General features: G+C 33.0%; 1 protein-coding gene across 4 annotated transcripts in view; it reads left to right on the top strand.

Moving 5' to 3' along the window:
• Window positions 1-342: 342 nt before the first annotated feature.
• Window positions 343-17,704, top strand: part of LOC143073381 (uncharacterized) — a 37,714-nt gene continuing 20,352 nt past the window's right edge. The window contains exon 1 of one of the 4 annotated variants that reach the window (XM_076248875.1): window positions 343-492. The gene's annotated coding sequence lies outside the window, so the exon portion shown is untranslated. Of the gene's footprint in view, window positions 493-3,848; window positions 3,971-7,322; window positions 7,660-10,937; window positions 11,086-17,704 lie in introns of those variants that run through there. The other 3 variants (XM_076248876.1, XM_076248872.1, XM_076248873.1) reach the window with 3 other exon arrangements.

The following is a 17,704-nucleotide window of genomic DNA, read 5'->3' as shown; positions in this document are numbered from 1 at the left end:
GCCCGCTCCAGTCATGCTTCAGTGATTCCCTATATAAGCAACCAATTTTTTTCCCAAAAAGGGGGGGGGGGGGGCCGGGCCCCCTGGGCCCCCTCTAAATCCGCCTCTGGAGATGCCCAGTGACGAGTATCCGAATGTATTGGTATATATTATACATTCAATTAAAGAGAGTGGTGGCGATAACTAGTTAATCAATCCTTCATTTAACTGAGTTCTATTGAGAGTACAGATAAAAACAACATTGTATAGGTCAAGTCAAAACCCCATTACCTATTTGTTTACTTACATATCAGCGATCAGTAGCTAAATTACATCAGTATAAAGATAAAGTTGCTTATCCCTATAACAATAAAGGTTAATACCAGCCTTCGTCATGAATGACTCGAACAAACTTATCACCAGCTTTCATCTGGACTGATTCAAGTAAGGATAGCTTTGTCAGGACGGATTCGATAGACATCAACAGGAATAACTTCTTTAGAATCGATTCCAGTAAGTAGAATTTTATAAAAGCATTTCATTTTATTTGTAGAAAATCATTTCTTTATTGAGAAATGCATTAAACTGATAAAAAAAATATAATATTTATGACACGTTTTGTGATGTTTTTTTTTTCAATTTTAGTACTGACAGGCCTAGGGCTGTTATTATAAATTAGGTAAATAAGACAACTGCCTCCTCTTACTTTTTAATTGCAAGGTTTTTCAATAGGCTGCTCCATTATTAATGTTTTAGAATGCAGTCATTCTTATTTCAGTGCAGGAGTTTCCGAGAATATTTTCTAAGAGGCGAAAGGCTTTATCTTCAATTGATTTCTACCAAATATATTCATATGACCGAAAAACATATCAATAACAACCTTAAAATAATTAGTTGTTTGGTTCGTGATCTTATACACAGTTGTATAAACTTTTGACCTATCTGGTTCAATTTTCTCATCTTTTGATTCAGAAACATTTTCTAGTAAGTATCTGAATAATAACTTTATCCTAAGTCGATCTGATACTACGCTAAAATGTAACAATCGTTCATTTGAAAACTTGAATAATCTGAAAAGTTAAAAACTGTAGTAAACTGTGACAGAATATGATACATATGTAACTGACTTGAACTATATTGACTATGCAGGTTCGGTCTAATATGGTTAAACCTTGATTGGATATTTACGGGGCCTTACCTCTTGGGTTGGTTTATAGTGAAGCATAAATCAGTGGTCCTCAATCTTGGTTAGATTAGATATACAGGGCCACGCTTCCTGTATGCGGTCCTCAAACTAGAGCAGCATCTATTCTAGAATCCTATATAAAGCCTTATTGAAAATTTACAGAGCCCAGTCTCTTGCATTGCCTTTAAATGAATCATAGATCGACGTTCCCCAAACACAAACCTCAACTACTTTATATTCCCATAAAAAGCCCTGATTTAATATTTTATACAAGGCCAATCCTCTCATATCAAATGGATGCTAGATCGGAATTTTCTACATCGTAGTCCCGGGACATAGTCATGATTGGATATTTATAAGAGTTTTCAAATACCTTTTGTCTTGACATGTCTAAAAAATCTTATAGCATGTATCTTTATGTTTATCTTTGCATTGGAACCCTATGCGGTAGATATTTTCTTCTTCGCTTACATGTATAACAAATAGGCGGACAAATAGTTTTGAATGTCAATTTACGTAGCACCTTAACATATGCACTTAGATTATTTATTATTGGAACTACTTATATATGCATCACAGCTGTACTTATGATAGTCAAAGGAAATATTACTTCTTTGATACGATCGACATATGGCTGAGAGATGTGCACTTATTTTTCATCTACTCTTTAACAATTTAGATATTGAACAGATATACCATAATGTAAATGCAGTTTGATGATAACTTTCAATCTAAATTATTGTAGATTGTATCTATGTCATCACTGGACGAGGAAGAATTTATTGTACAAATACATATAGTATATATGAAATAAGAAGATGTGGTATGATTGCCAATGAGACAACTCTTCACAAGAGACCAAAATGACACAGAAATTAACAACTATAGGTCTCTGTACTGCCTTCAACAATGAGCAAAGCCAATACTAGTCTACATCTTTAAAAGGCTCCGAAATGACCATGTAAAACAATTCAAACGAGAAAACTAACTGCCTTATTTAGTGTTCATTGTGAGCTAGACACCATCATCATGTATCTAGATATAGGAAGATGTGGTGTGAGTGCCAATGAGACAACTCTCCATACAAATAACAATTTAAAAAGTAAACCATTATAGGTTAAAGTACGGCCTTCAACACGGAGCCTTGGCTCACACCGAACAACAAGCTATAAAGGGCCCCAAAATTACTAGTGTAAAACCATTCAAACGGGAAAACCAACGGTCTAATCTATATAAACAAAACGAGAAACGAGAAACACGTATATATTACATAAACAAACGACAACTACTGTACATCAGATTCTGTACATTTGTTAGATTTGAAATAACTGGTATGATTCTTTATTTGAAAGTAGAAGAGCAGTATTTGACCTATACGACCTTCTGTTAACTACCACCTGAGAGGCACTTTCCGTTTAATTAACTTTACAAAATAAACATTAATGTATTTGCCGTATACTTTGACTTAATCTGTTATTTTATCTACTGATATACATCGACTGTTGATAGATAAAGATATCAATGGATAACAACGAACCTTTAAGTGGTTTATGTTAATTATATACAATTACAAAAATACCTATGCATGGAGAATAGGATGAACATTTCTATTGTTAGTGTGACATAGGCAGATCTAAAGGGGATGGGAAAGGGGATCCATGATCCCTTTATGGGGCTACATGTATTGTTTTTCATGGCCAAAGCTAATGGAAAACGGACGCGTAAATAAAGATATATTAAGATTATGGGAAGCCTATATTTGAAACAGGCAAGTCCAGAAATGTCAACCCTTAATCTCGTTCTACGCAATTTGAAGAATCTGCTTGTTGAGTTTGGAAAATTTCTTATCATCCTGAATACGTCCAAACTCAAATACTCTCCTTCCCTAAAATACGACATATTCTAAATTCTAAATTTGTTCAGTAATAAACACGCATAATCATTATGTGAATAGTCATTTTTAGAAATAACCAATATGAGCTAAAAGTTATAAGTTGATTCTTCTTATTGAAAAGTAGCTCTAGTTCTTTGAAAAAGAAACTTAATCACCTGATGTAAAAGAAGGCCGCATTAATAATAACATTGGTTTAATATTACACTAAGTTTGAAAGAAGATTATCGATGGTAGTTACAAAATTGAAGATAACCAAATATTCCGTAAAAAGGGAGAGAGAGTTAAACATTTTTACTAAAATCCAAGGTTAGTAAAAAAATCAATATGACACTTGGTCAATAACGTCCACTGTTCAACAGTCACATTGATTCAGACATAAGGAAATACCGGGTTCAAATGTTTCTGTAGTATAAACACGTATTATATAGCCCGTAACTTGACATGTACACGTGTTTAACCCGTTTCTAACAGATCTACCTATCAATCATTCAGACACATTTGTTTGTCTGTTGACACTTGTGTAGGTAAGAGTTTTCATCAAATGTGCAATTACTGCATGTAAATGTATCGAGTCTGATTACCTTTATTGTGGTATAATCATAACGAATTATTAATATGTTCCTCATAGATACATTATATCTGTGTTTCGTTCATGTTGCAGTGTATCATATGTCGGTTTTAATGGAATGTAAACATAAGTAAATATAAAATGTATTTTATTTGATCATTTGATGGACAACTGTTAGTGATTTATGTTACAAATTGGATTTCCTTTTACCCGAGTTTCGTCCAAGTATATCCACTTTACGTATCCATTGAAGTAAATATAATATTTCCATGATGTATTTAGCAATTTGATCCAGTTGTCGAAAAAGTTTTTAAGACCAATTATGATCAAGTTTCATATACTAGTAAGTACTTGTATTATTTTATTTTACTTATTGTTTATAAATTTACCGTACAATACAAATACAAAGTGTGATATAGTGATTGAGAATACTACGCTAGGATTTCGTATAAAGACGATGTTTGCATCACTCTGCAGCTTTTATGAATATGAATTATTTCATTGTAATTTTTCAAAGGTAGTTTATTTCATTAGTTCAAAATATTAGTAAGGTTTATGCAGGAACATTTATATTGACATATAGATATACTGTTGCCAGGTTAATGATAGAACTTTTTTTTCAACGAGGTTCAACAATCTTCTCCATTAATTACATTCACCATCAAACAGAAACATTTATCTTTTTCTCGCATTACATAATTTCCTCAGACTTTCTACATACATTCTTAGGTGTCTACAGCAGACTAAAGCATGGTAGTAAATCAATATACTATAACCTGTAATTCCCAATTTTGACAAGTCTGACTTAAACAGCCAACACTTGTTTCTGCTTGGTAATGATTGCATTTGTCTGCGTTTAAGAATGTAAGGCACCGAAAGGGGGGAGGCGTGAATAAAGCCTTTAAAATAGAGGTAGGACCACAAGATTGTAAACTGATGCAAACAAAAGTATAACATACAATACTATTATCTCTTAAGTCTCATTTCTGGAAGTCGGCTAATATTTGAAATGTACCTTAAGAATTGATATTGGTGTATAGAATTACGATTTCATTCGTGCATTTCTATGTATTCGTTTGTTCCATTCAAATTTTTTTTAAAAAGGAAAGGTATACACATCCACGACTGTTTGCATTATTTGTACATGCACTAATGAAGTCTCCTGTTTTTCTGCTTGAACGAGCGGTAATGTTGACATTACTGTTTACGTAATAGTTCATATTTTTTTCCGGTCATCTGAGTCTACGCGATCCAGGTTTACATGTAGTCAATTTTGTACTGGAACTTTTAAAAGTTAATCCTAGATTTCTATAAAAAAAAAATCTTACAACAATTTGGATTTCAAACAGTAAAGGTAACAGCGCTAGGGTTACATTGCATGACACTAACTTTTGATTTTGTAAAATGTTAGGGAAATATGAAAAAAATGTACTAGCTATGAAGCAAGAGATTAGCTCGGCGAGCCTTGCTTTTGTACTGCATCTAAAATCAAATACATTTTCCGACAATGTATATATATGTTAGACTCAGATCGACGTCTGGCCTCTAATCGACGTCCGTTCCTCAAATCGACGTCCGTTTCACAAATCGACGTCCAAATCTGACGTCACATTCTCAAATCGACGTCCAATATTTTGATATTCTAATCTACGCCCAATGTGACGGCATGTATTGCCAAAACTACGCCCGATTGAGTGTAGTCGTCCATTATCAACAAATGATAAATAAAATTATTAATAGACATAAGTAGGGCCTTTTTTGTCGTTTGAATTGTTTTATATTGTCATTTAGGGGAATTTGATAGCTGACTATACTGTATGGGCTTTGCTCATTGTTGAAGGCCGTACGGTGACATATATTTGTTAATTTCTGTCATTTTGGTCTCTTGTGGAGCGTTGTCTCATAAGCAATCATACCACATATTTTTTTTTAAATTAATTGTTTACACTTATACATGTACATGTTTTGTAAGGTTCAAACATTATTACATACTTTTCATATAGATTTTTTTTCTCAACCCGAAATAGGTATCATGCATATTAAAGTTTATCGAATAGATCTACAAAGAAGTGTGTCATTCCTATTCATGTTAGTAAATGACATGCATGTAAGTGTATGTCAAGGAGAAAACAACCTAGGGACAAGGAAACCCAACGTGAAACGACATCTAGAGGGCATTATTCATTCTTCAACAATAAACACAATAAAGAAGTACAGCCAATTGTTTTGTTCTAGTATGATAATTCAGACTCTGTAAGATATTTTTCAACAAATTTGCACCTGGAGTGAAACATGTACGCAAGAAATTGGCATTATGTGTTCATGTGTTGCTATAACACAACTGTTCTATGTTAAGTGCTCACAACCAGTCCTGTTTACATATTTAGTCTATAGATATAGGAAGATGTGGTGCGAGTGCCAATGAGACAACTCTCCATCCAAATAACAATTAATAAAAGTAAACCATTATAGGTCAATGTACGGCCTTCAACACGGAGCCTTGCTCACACCGAACAACAAGCTATAAAGGGCCCCAAAATTACTAGTGTAAAACTATTCAAACGGGAAAACCAACGGTCTAATCTATATAAAAAACGAGAAACGAGAAACACGTATAAATTACATAAACAAACGACGACTACTGTACATCAGCTTCCTGACTGAGGACCACCTCCAGGCGCGGATCCAGAGGGGTGGTTCCGGGGGTTGGAACCCCCCTTTTTTTGGACTATCAATGCATTTAAATGGGGACATGTAATTGAACCGCCCCCCTTTGTCCTGGGTTAGGAACCCCCCTTTTTAAAATGGCTGGATCCGCCCCTGAGGTGCAAACATTTGCAGCGGGGTTAAACGTTTTAATGGTACCAAACCTTCTCCCTTTTTCTGAAACAATAGCAGAACATCACAACCTAGAAAAACACACGATAAAATATCAATTGGTAGTATGTTATAAATCTTTACAAAATAAAAGTTTTTGAATGGATCATATTTGTCATACATAATATGTTTAAAGGTCTAAAGGTTTCAGCTTCTGTCGGTTCTGGTCAATTTCGTATTCTGTGTCCAAAGCGGACGTTCATTAAAGAAGCTAAAAAATAGGACGTCGATTAGAGAAGCCAAAAAATAGACGTCGATTAGATAAGCATAAAATCGATTTGGAAGGATATTTTATTGTGATGTCAGATTTGGACGTCGATTTGAGGAACGGACGTCAATTAGAGACCGGACGTCGATCTGAGTCTTACATATATATTGACGGAGACTAGTATTCATTGTACAGACTTTTCACTTCTATCGTTTATAGTAGCATACTGTTAATTCTGAATTTACAGTCCCATCAGTGTATGAATTATTACTTTCTGACCTTACATACGTTTATAAACAGTTATATTGAAGTCTTTATATAAAAATATATGTATTAATCTCACACTTCGTGTTAGTAAAACACTTAGCCTTTTATTCATAAAGTACAATTCAGACGAACGAAAACAAAAGAAGATTTGTTTAAATTAAAGTTGATCTTTTATATATGCTGCTTTAAAATAAATCACCCTAGTTATGTGGATTGTTTATCTTTATAGCGGCATATCACATGATTTATATATCTCCAATATTGATACTTGCGACTGGTACAACCCTAATTTCAATGACATATTGAGATAACGGCAGTTAAAGACAGGTCACCATCTGTCGATACAAGTAGGGGAAATAACTTATGTAAATAGTTTTAACTGGACTACAAGTACTTTGTAAACAGTAAAATTTAATGTCGATATTCAGGCATAAATCTCTCATATAGTGTGTAAATATGTTTTCTGGTTCAGTGGAGACGTTAGTTGGTGCAGCTGCAACATACCTACTGATTTGTCACGCTCATATATCTCCTGTTTATTATAATTGGTGAACTCTGATAAGTACTGTGTTTTCGTGAAAATAATTTGTTCCCGGGCGGATACCGATAAACACATGTATGTAAAGTCTTGACACATCACCTTGTTAAAACTGTCATGAGAAATAGCGACCGAAATTCAGGTAAAGTTTTATGAATGTACATTTTTTTTATTGGTTTGAAAACTGTTTTCAATTTAAACTTGTTTATATTTTTAAGTATTACATACTAATGATATGTCTATAATAATTTATTTCTTGAATCACTGTAAAACCAGCTGATATTCAAAATAGACAAACAATAAATGATCACAAATGTTCAAAATTTCATCTGTTTAATCAAAGAACAGTTTATATTTATTATTAGTTTCATGCTCATGTATATGCATAACATAGATCTATCAGAATAATTAGACGATTTATTGCGGTCGTAAAACAGAAAGAAGAATTCTTATACACTGACATCTTTATAAATGCAGTAAGGTTTTAATTTTCAAAATTATGAAATGTTTTCTTTATTTTCTTTGATCCCCGTTTGATCTGAATGATATTAATTGATTGATTGATGTTTGCTTAACGTCCAGTGAGAATTATTATGTTCATGGATATGTAAGTGTATTTATTCTAAATATTACAAGGGAATTTAGTTTAACTTATGAAATATTAAATTTTATGATTGGTTAAGTAAACCTTGACGGCTACTCATATTTCGATTATAAACCTTATATAAATATTATTTTACTATCAGATCAAAATATGAACTGAGATTTTGTACCTATAGATACACATGTGAGCGATATCACCTGCGATTATTTTGTATGTATGTACTGCCTAGGGTATACTAATTTAAATTCAATTAAAGGTCATCATTGATAAAACATTACTTACTGCATAGCTGATCAAACATATATGAAATAACTTTGAATATATTTATCAAAATTGTATAATAAGATAAAACAGACAAAGACTAATTAATCAACAACGTCTTTGTGTGTTTTTGTATAATATATGTATAACAATAGATATGCAATGTAGAAAAATGTGCACAATCTCAGTGCACAATATATATTATGCGACCTGTTGCACAAGTAGGTGTAAATTTAATCTTTTATGGTGTGTTAGAACATGATTGCAATCATTTGTTAGTCTTTTTTGCCTCTTTGTATGTTTCTTACTTGGTTTATGTTTAAGTCTTCGTGGTAAATGAATAAAATTATTAAATGTTTATAACATTTACATTTACATATCTATATATATATATATATTTTATTCTAGGAATATTATTTTTTAATTTGCAACGTAATAGAATATAATATAAATTGTAATTTATAAAATGACCCGCCATGGTTTTACGTAGGTTAGCCTTTAAATTAGAACGTAAGTAATACCAATCACTGGAAAAATTGACCGCGAAGCTATAGTTAAACGGTCGTCCAAAACAACCGCAATCTAATTAAAAACCGATCTCTCATCGCTCCCGTTTTCTGATATGTCGCGTGGGAGATCTAACGAAACCCACTTTGAGGTCACATGTGAGTGACCTCGTAGGTGTGTCTTTTTCGACCAATGAAATTGAGTCTTCCATGATCTTGAAAGTTTAACGTAAGGTAAAGGGATGTAACTCATTTTATTTACGACGAAATCGTCAGTCAAAATAATTCATAAACTTTTTTGATTGGCTTATTAATAGGTCGTCAAGTCATTTGTATATCATTATAAATTCATAACTTTTAGTTCACTCACATGCGACCTCAAAGCCGGTTTCGTTAGATCTCCCACGCGACATATCAGAAACAGGAGCGATGAGAGATCGGTTTTTAATTAGATTGAAACAACCGTTACTTAAAATCTCTAAGTCTTTGACTCCTTGTTGTTGAATTGACGTTTTTCACTTTGTTGACTTGCCGTTTTTCACTTTGTTGACTTGCCGTTTTTCACTTTGTTGTCTTGTCGTTTTTCACTTTGTTGAATTGCCGTTTTTCACTTTGTTGACTAGCCGTTTATCACTTTGTTTACTTGCCTTTTTCACTATGTTGACTTGCCGGCTTTGCAAGATCTCCCAACATATGTATCTTATATTATATCAGGATTCCATTACATTACTAGAAATGGGGGCCTCGGTGGCCAAGTGTTCTAAGTAGTTACTACTGTAATCAGTAGCCAGTCAACACTGAGGTTGTGAGTTCGAACCCCGCTCGTGTTGGTGCACTCGACTCCAATCTTTTTTTTTACTAGGATTGTCAGTTTGAAGGTCGATGGTTTTCTCCGGGCACTCTGGCTCCCTCCGCCAATAAAAACTGCCCGCCCCACGAAATAGGCCAAAAGGCTAAGCAGTGCATAAATGTGGCGCTAAAAACACAAAGGAAAAATAGAAAAAAAGAAATTAAATAGTACTAGAAATGGACTTTTGATTAAATTCATGTTATACTGTATACCATTGTTACTAGATACAGACTTGAAAGTTTTATGTTGTAACCTCAGTACAGACATTTGGGGTCAACTCTCACGGTCAGGATTACTATATATATTATGGTATTTAGTATACTAAAATGTCATAAAGGAGTAGGTTCGCTAAGGATTTTAATCGACCCTTAGATTTTTAGGTATAGTTAATCAGGCAAAAAGACTACACCTTTCCTTGTGCATGTGTATATAGTATTACTATATTTATACAACATAAGTTATTTTTGGCACTACGCATTATAAATTACGAAGTTATATGACTCCTTAATTATGCATTGTTAATGTCGTCAATTCTGGTCCACTGATTTTCGAATAATTTATTACAGTTTTTAAGCATACACAACTTTGACAGTCATCTCTGACCGTGAAGGTTTTTATTTCTCGGGATTCAAAATTTCACTGATTTTGTTTTGTGACAGATCAATTTGGATATCCTATTTTGCAGTGACCTAAGTTTATAAACCAGTAAGCTTTAATGTCCAAAAATTGCACAACATCATCGTATTTTTATACTTGTATGGAGATTATTTTTCTATATGGAAAACTAAATTAAATTGTGACCTGTTTGAAATTGTTTGATAAAGTTGAAACATTCAAGGCCATTATTTGCCAAAAAATAAGTATCGGTTACTTCATGTCAAGTGGTAAATATTACATATCATAGACGATATATATAACCAAAAACGTAGACCAATGAGAGCCTTATGGAAATTAATGTATCGGGTGGTTAGCCCTATACATACTACAAATGGACCGAAGCAAGGCCAATGCCCATCTATTTAGTACACAAGCAGATGTATCTAATATTTTACCTGAAATAACCCATACTCATATACACTTTTGACATTTAACGCTTATATAAGTCCTATCAGTGGGTGTTTCCACTCGACGTTTATAAACCGACCCAATACAAAAGACACTCTGTAAAATCAGTGAAATTATAAATAAAGAATTTTTCGTCAGTACAGTCATGCGTCAAAGATTGATACTAAATCTATTTATTGAGCCTTTCCTTTTAAAATTTGATTTAAATTGAAGACATGGTATAATAATATTTATTTACTATGGAAAGCACGGTTATAAAGGAACACTGGAGTGGCTACCCTGGTAAGGTTACCTTTAAATTATATCACTTGATCAACATTTAAAATTTTGTTGTTGTATATTATATATATTTCATTTTGGAAAATGATATACATTTATGTTTAAAATATTAAAGTTCTATCTCCCTTTTTTGAGGATAAAGTAACATTTTATTACGAGAAATTCAAATAAACTTTTTTAAAATCCAAATATATTCATTTGTTACACATGTTTTACCCCAAGGATGGACTATTGTAAAGAAATATGACCATCGCGATGACAATCTGAACTTTTGCCATCCGGAAGTATAAACCCTTGCTGAAAGGAGCGTCCGTTTGGCATGCCGGATATATAAATACGCAGTAACAGCTGGTCGGAATGAGATGTTTAATCCACGCGAAGAGAGAGTACAACTCTTCATATACATGTGTTAATGCTAAATGCTAAAAAACCCTTGAAACAACCCTTTCTTAGGAGTCTATAAACATGGCTTGTTGCAGGGCAATATTTAGTGATGAGTCTTTAAAGATGGCCTGTTGCACTGAAGGTCATATTTTGGGAGAGTCTATAAACATGGTAAATAGACATGATGAAACGTATTACTAATAAGGATCACAGTAACTCATTAACTTTTTATACGACCGCAAAAATTGAAAAATTTTGGTCGTATATTGGTATGACGTTGGCGTCGTCGTCGTCGTCGGTAGACATTTGGTTTTCGCACTCTAACTTTAGTATAAGTAAATAAAAATCTATGAAATTTAAACACAGTTTATGACCATAAAAGGAAGGTTGGGATTGATTTTGGGAGTTTGGGTCCCAACAGTTAGGAATCAGGGGCCAAAAAGGGCCCCAATAAGCATTTTTCTTGGTTTTCGCACAATAACTTTAGTATAAGTAAACAGAAATCTATGAAATTTTAAAATAAGGTTTATGACCACAAAAGGAAGGTTGGGATTGATTTTGGGAGTTTTGGTCCCAACAGAATAGTAATTAGGGGCAAAAAAAGGTCCCAAATAAACATTTTTCTTGGTTTTTGCTCAATAACCGTGTATTCAGATTCTTAATTTTTGGTCCTGTTTTCAAATTGGTCTACATTAAGGTCCAAAGGGTCCAAAATTAAACTTAGATTGCTTTTAACAAAAAATGAATTCTTGGGGTTCTTTGATATGCTGAATCTAAACATGTAATTAGATTTTTGATTATGGGCCCAGTTTTCAAGTTGGTCCAAATCGGGGTCCAAAATTATTATGTTAAGTATTGTGCAATAGCAAGAAATTTTCAATTGCACAGTATTGCGCAATAGCAAGAAATTTTCAATTGCACAGTATTGTGCAATAGCAAGAAATATCTAATTGCACAATATTGCGCAATAACAAGAAATTTTCAAATGCACAGTTTTGCGCAATAGCAAGAAATATTCAATTGCACAGTATTGTCCCGTTTTCAAATTGGTCTACATTAAGGTCCAAAGGGTCAAAAATTAAACTTTGTTTGATTTCAACAAAAATTGAATATATGGGGTTCTTCAATATGCTGAATTTAACCATGTATTTAGATTTTTAATATTTGGGCCCGGTTATCAAATTGGTCCACATTGAGGTCTAAAGGGTCTAAAATTGAACATTTAATTTATTTGATTTCATCAAAAATTGAATTCTTGGGGTTCTATGAAATGCTGAATCTAACCATGTATTTAGATTTTGGATATTGAACCATAATAGGTAAATGTCCAATTTAAAATTTTTAAGTTTTTAAGTTTAAGTTCTTAGACCACATTCATTCTGTGTCAGACACCTATGCTGTGTCAACTATTTAATCACAATCCAAATTCAGAGCTGTATAAAGCTTAAATGTTGTGTCCATACTTGCCCCAACTGTTCAGGGTTCGACCTCTGCGATCGTATAAAGCTGCGCCCTGTGGAGCATCTGGTTGAACTTTTGACAAGCAGAACGTCAAAATGTAGTTGTCTTTTGTTTCATGGTGCAGTATTCTCGCCAAATTGTTGTCTTATCCTTATTTATAATATATATGCCTTTTTAACAAACGTGTTACATATAACTTCTTCCCATATGTATCAATTAAGATGATTTAGGAAGACCTCCCTTCGAAAAGAAAAAGGGGTTCAGATGGTAGTCTTCCTGATCATTTTATGTTTTGTGTCTTTATAAAATCATCTCGTGGATTTTATTTGTTGCGGTACAACGAGACTGACGTGACTATATAGATGAACACATACGTTGTATAAATCTGAACACATGTTTGGTGGATTATAAGGATATACATGTACAAATACAACAATTTTAAAACGAAAAAACTTCATAAAAACCCTGGATATTTTAACATTAACATGACTGTATTCAGCTTGGCTTACTTTCAACACTGCATGCATGTTGAGAGAGTCAAGTCTACCGCCTTACACCTTTTAGTTGACGTCAATGATGAATGGCATTGTTTGAACACAGATTATTCACTAATTCCTCAGCAATCTGTGAGATAAAGAGATCAGAAAAAAGTGGTAATGTCGAATGTATATTACTGTTATATCATACCTGTCAGATCTGGCATTTCTTTTCTTTGGTCAAAGGATCCCATTCATTATTGAATACAGGTTTTAAAGAGAACAACAGTAGACAGAAATGCACAAAACATTTTGAATAATAATATCGCAAAAACCTCTCTTTTTCTGAAGAAGACCTTGGTATTATAAAACGATTTGTAATGATTTATTGAATATGGCTGTTAAAGAGACTACAGTAAAAAAAAAAATTGAACAAAACATTTGGTAAATTATACCACACAAAAAATCACTTAAGAAGACCCTGGCATTACATAATGATTTGTTACCCGTCATATTTTAATAACAGTTGTTGAGATTATTATGTTCTTTTCAACTCCTAATGTTGCGTAAAATTGCAGATTACATGGATAGGTAACTGTGAAAAGACAGTTTAATCTAAATTCCTGTATGAGCAGTCCTACAATGTTTCTTTGTTGCTAAAAAAAATAATCTTCCTGATGATATAATGTGACGAGCAAACAACAGACCCCCCCTTTCCCACACACACACATACAGATATTTTTTTGTTAATACAAACCTTTAACAAATAGAGATTTTAAACTTTTGGTCCCACTAACCGGACGAATAGACACTCCGTTTAATAATCTTCGTATCTTGATATTATTTTAGCCTATATTTGATTTGTTGAACTAGTAACCAAACCCATACACCACCTTCGTGCTTGGCCATCTACATTTTGTCTCACCTTTCGATTAGAAATCACAGAAAGCTAGATAATTTAGATTATAACAAGCCTTTTATTGAACTTTGCATCTTATAGGCAATATTTGATTTGCTTTATATCGTAGCCAAACCAATACACTACCTTTGTTTTTTTAACCTTCTTTTTTTCTCGCCCTAGACCAGAAATCACAGAATGCGAGATATTGAGATTCTATAAACAATATAGGTTGTAAGGATGATTGTACGGTGTACATGATCGTTTGACAGGAATTGACTGACCTTGTTTTAATTTTCATGGTTAATTGACCAATGTCCAATTTTAGTGGTTGCGTTCGTTTTTCTTAAACTACTAGTAATATGGTGTATGTAAATATTGTAAGGTGGTAGGGTTCATCGACCTTGTTTAATTTTCATGGATCAATGATAATTTAATGTTGATTTAATACTTGTAGTAAGACCTTTCCAACATACATTCAATCATGATCTGTAAAGTAGGGAAACATTTCAGTGTGTGCACTCTTGCTTCATTATTTTACAATATAATAAACCTTGGGTTTTAGAGTGCTGTCAATATCAAACAACGGTTATTTGTAGTCAACCAATATTTCAGCTATTTACATGCAAGAACAAGTATAACTGTACTAATTTTCGTCGTAATTTAGCACAGGTGCCCCTCGTTATCAGGAAGAGTGTTGTCTAACTAACCAATAATGAGCTAATTATACTCTTCATGTGTTCTGTAGAAACGAAGATAATTGCTAGAAATAAAATGCAAATAAATATAAATTAACAACGCATAATATAATGTTGTCTTATGCCCTTGTTTCACCTTGAAAATGTCTGGAAGAACCATTGAGATTACAAGATCAATGGGATATTTGTTTGGCAGTGTGCTCATTGACATTTTTGGTATACTTGGTTTTTGAAGTCATCAGTGCAAGTTTTAAGATTAGAAGCTATACTAACGTAACTCCGAGTACACTTTCTAATAAATAATAGAAACATTTATTGACATCAGTCATGTCAGTATGCTCCACTTTGAATTTAACAAGTACATAACAATATTATTTACTAATTAGTACACGAAGCACACATTAAAGATACTGATTAATTAGTGTTGACTAGAAACACAAGAAAGAGGAATTGTCACCTTGGTTTAGAAAATTTATTACCATTGAATAACAAGAAAAAAAGTATGCGACCGCTCTTTTAAAAAATATATTAATGAGAATATTCCTCTCAAACAACTAGTATTAGCTGATAACAAGCTTATGAACAAGCCATCTACACGATTATTCCAAGTGGAAGTAACAGCAATTCTTTCTTAATTCCCACAATCCCTCTGACAGGAATTACTTATTTGTTGTTACTCTCTTATAACGAACAAATCGATTGGGACATGGAATGGAGAAGATCCATGTAGCACTGCAATTTGGGATTGATGTTTTTCAACTCGCATGCGTTAAGGCCTGCATGGTATAATATAATGGTAACATGAGCATTGCCAGAGCATATAATACATTGTATTATATGTCTCTGGCATTACCGAGGAGACATACGTTGTCAAGGTGCACATATGGTGCATTAACATTGGTGTATTTAGATGTTATTATTACCACTGGGTCGATTTCTTCCATTTCTATTGTAAGTCCCTGAGGGTATCATCAACCCAGTATATCTAGTAATTCGGTACTGGTTTTAAGATACGGATACTGTTTGATAAACTTTAATATTCAATCAATTTTGAAAAAAATAAATTTGAATTATGGAATTTATTTCTGTCATGCAAAGTTCTGAATCCTTGTCCCAATTTGGCATAACTTGTGTCTTGTATGGCTTTTTCAATGTTTGGATTAGATTTTGAATTTCAAATATTAGTTTGACATCACTCAAGTACACAGAAGACACAATAATTGTTGATATATGCATCTGGTGCAATGAACTTGGTACTGTTTATATATTTATTACTGTAACTGTTATAGACGATACTGATCTCACCTATCAGGAAACACAATGCTAAAGCAGCATGCTGACAACTTTATTTATTTCGTTAATTTACTTTTTGATGTCAAGCCAACCTTAGTATATACTGATTACAGATTCGACTGCAACCACAAATAAAAAGCATAACAGAAATGCATTAAATATGGAGTAAACGCCCATTAAAATTCAAACTCTAAGCCAAACATTGAAAAAGCCATACAGGACACAAGTTATGCCAAATTCTGACAAGGATTCAGAACTTTGCATGAGAGAAATAAGTTAAGCTGCTGAACAAGTCAAGCTTACAAAAAAAAAAGAAAAAAAGAAACAGCAAGGGTGGTTGGGGCATTCCGTCGTCAACGATATTCACACTAAATTCTCAAGAATAAGTTTCCAACATAAATTATCAAAATGACGACTATCAAGTAATCACGTGCACATAATTCCTGTATTTACTAGTCTTCACTGACTCGACATACCATCATCTCGTCAAACACTAATTGATAAATGAAGCTTCTCTCATTTGAGCTATGGTTTGAATTACGCTAATACGAAATAATAATAAATAAACAACTAGTTTATAGGCAAAGGTCTACAGAAGAATCCGTTTACCCTGAAAATACAAAGGTGCTGTTACCTCAGTCATCTTCAATGTGATAAACACGAATACTATTGAGATGAAAGGAAAATATGTTATTATTTACAATTATGAATGGTATACAACATACGCTACATAAGCTAACTTAGTTGTTTCGAATAATATTGTGAATTTGTGAAGTTTTCATTCTAAATCATTGGAAATTTACCAGTATCAGTCATGTGTGAGTTTTGTTTACAATTTTTATTTACAAAGTAAATTTGCTCTCGTATCAAATATTTAAGAATCGCGTATAACTGTACCAAACTTTTCAGACATCTGTATCCAATGCATGTTGGTCGTCCATGTTGTATGTTTCAATCACTCAGATAATTCGTTTTGAATGGAATTTACATTATCATTATTTACTTTTCAATATCATAGATAATTCTAAGATTAAGAAAGTAATATTAATCGAGTTTGTTATCTTTCTTTTTAAAATATATAGTACAAAATGTTCAGCTTCGCCGGTTTAAAATCCATTGGTAATTGTAGGCAAATGAGTCACATACGACAAATGTTTGCCTACTGTATTTTGACATGAATACTTGCCACATGTATGAAACTGACTGTACTTCACATGTTGACATTAATGGACCGGAAATTAAACTGGTGTACATTTTTTTTTAAATAAGTCTTCTACTTCTACTTCTACCACTAAGTGACCACCGTCATTAGGTTGACTATCCTGTCCTTGTTTGGTGTGCGCTTGCATTACTTTACAAGTCCAAAAATAATTTCAATAAAAAGGAAAAAAAGTGTGCTGTACATAAAATTT

This window comes from Mytilus galloprovincialis, chromosome 4 (genome assembly GCF_965363235.1).
Source record: "Mytilus galloprovincialis chromosome 4, xbMytGall1.hap1.1, whole genome shotgun sequence".
NCBI classification, from domain to species: Eukaryota; Metazoa; Mollusca; class Bivalvia; order Mytilida; family Mytilidae; genus Mytilus; species Mytilus galloprovincialis.
This window is presented reverse-complemented; position numbering and strand designations above follow the sequence as displayed.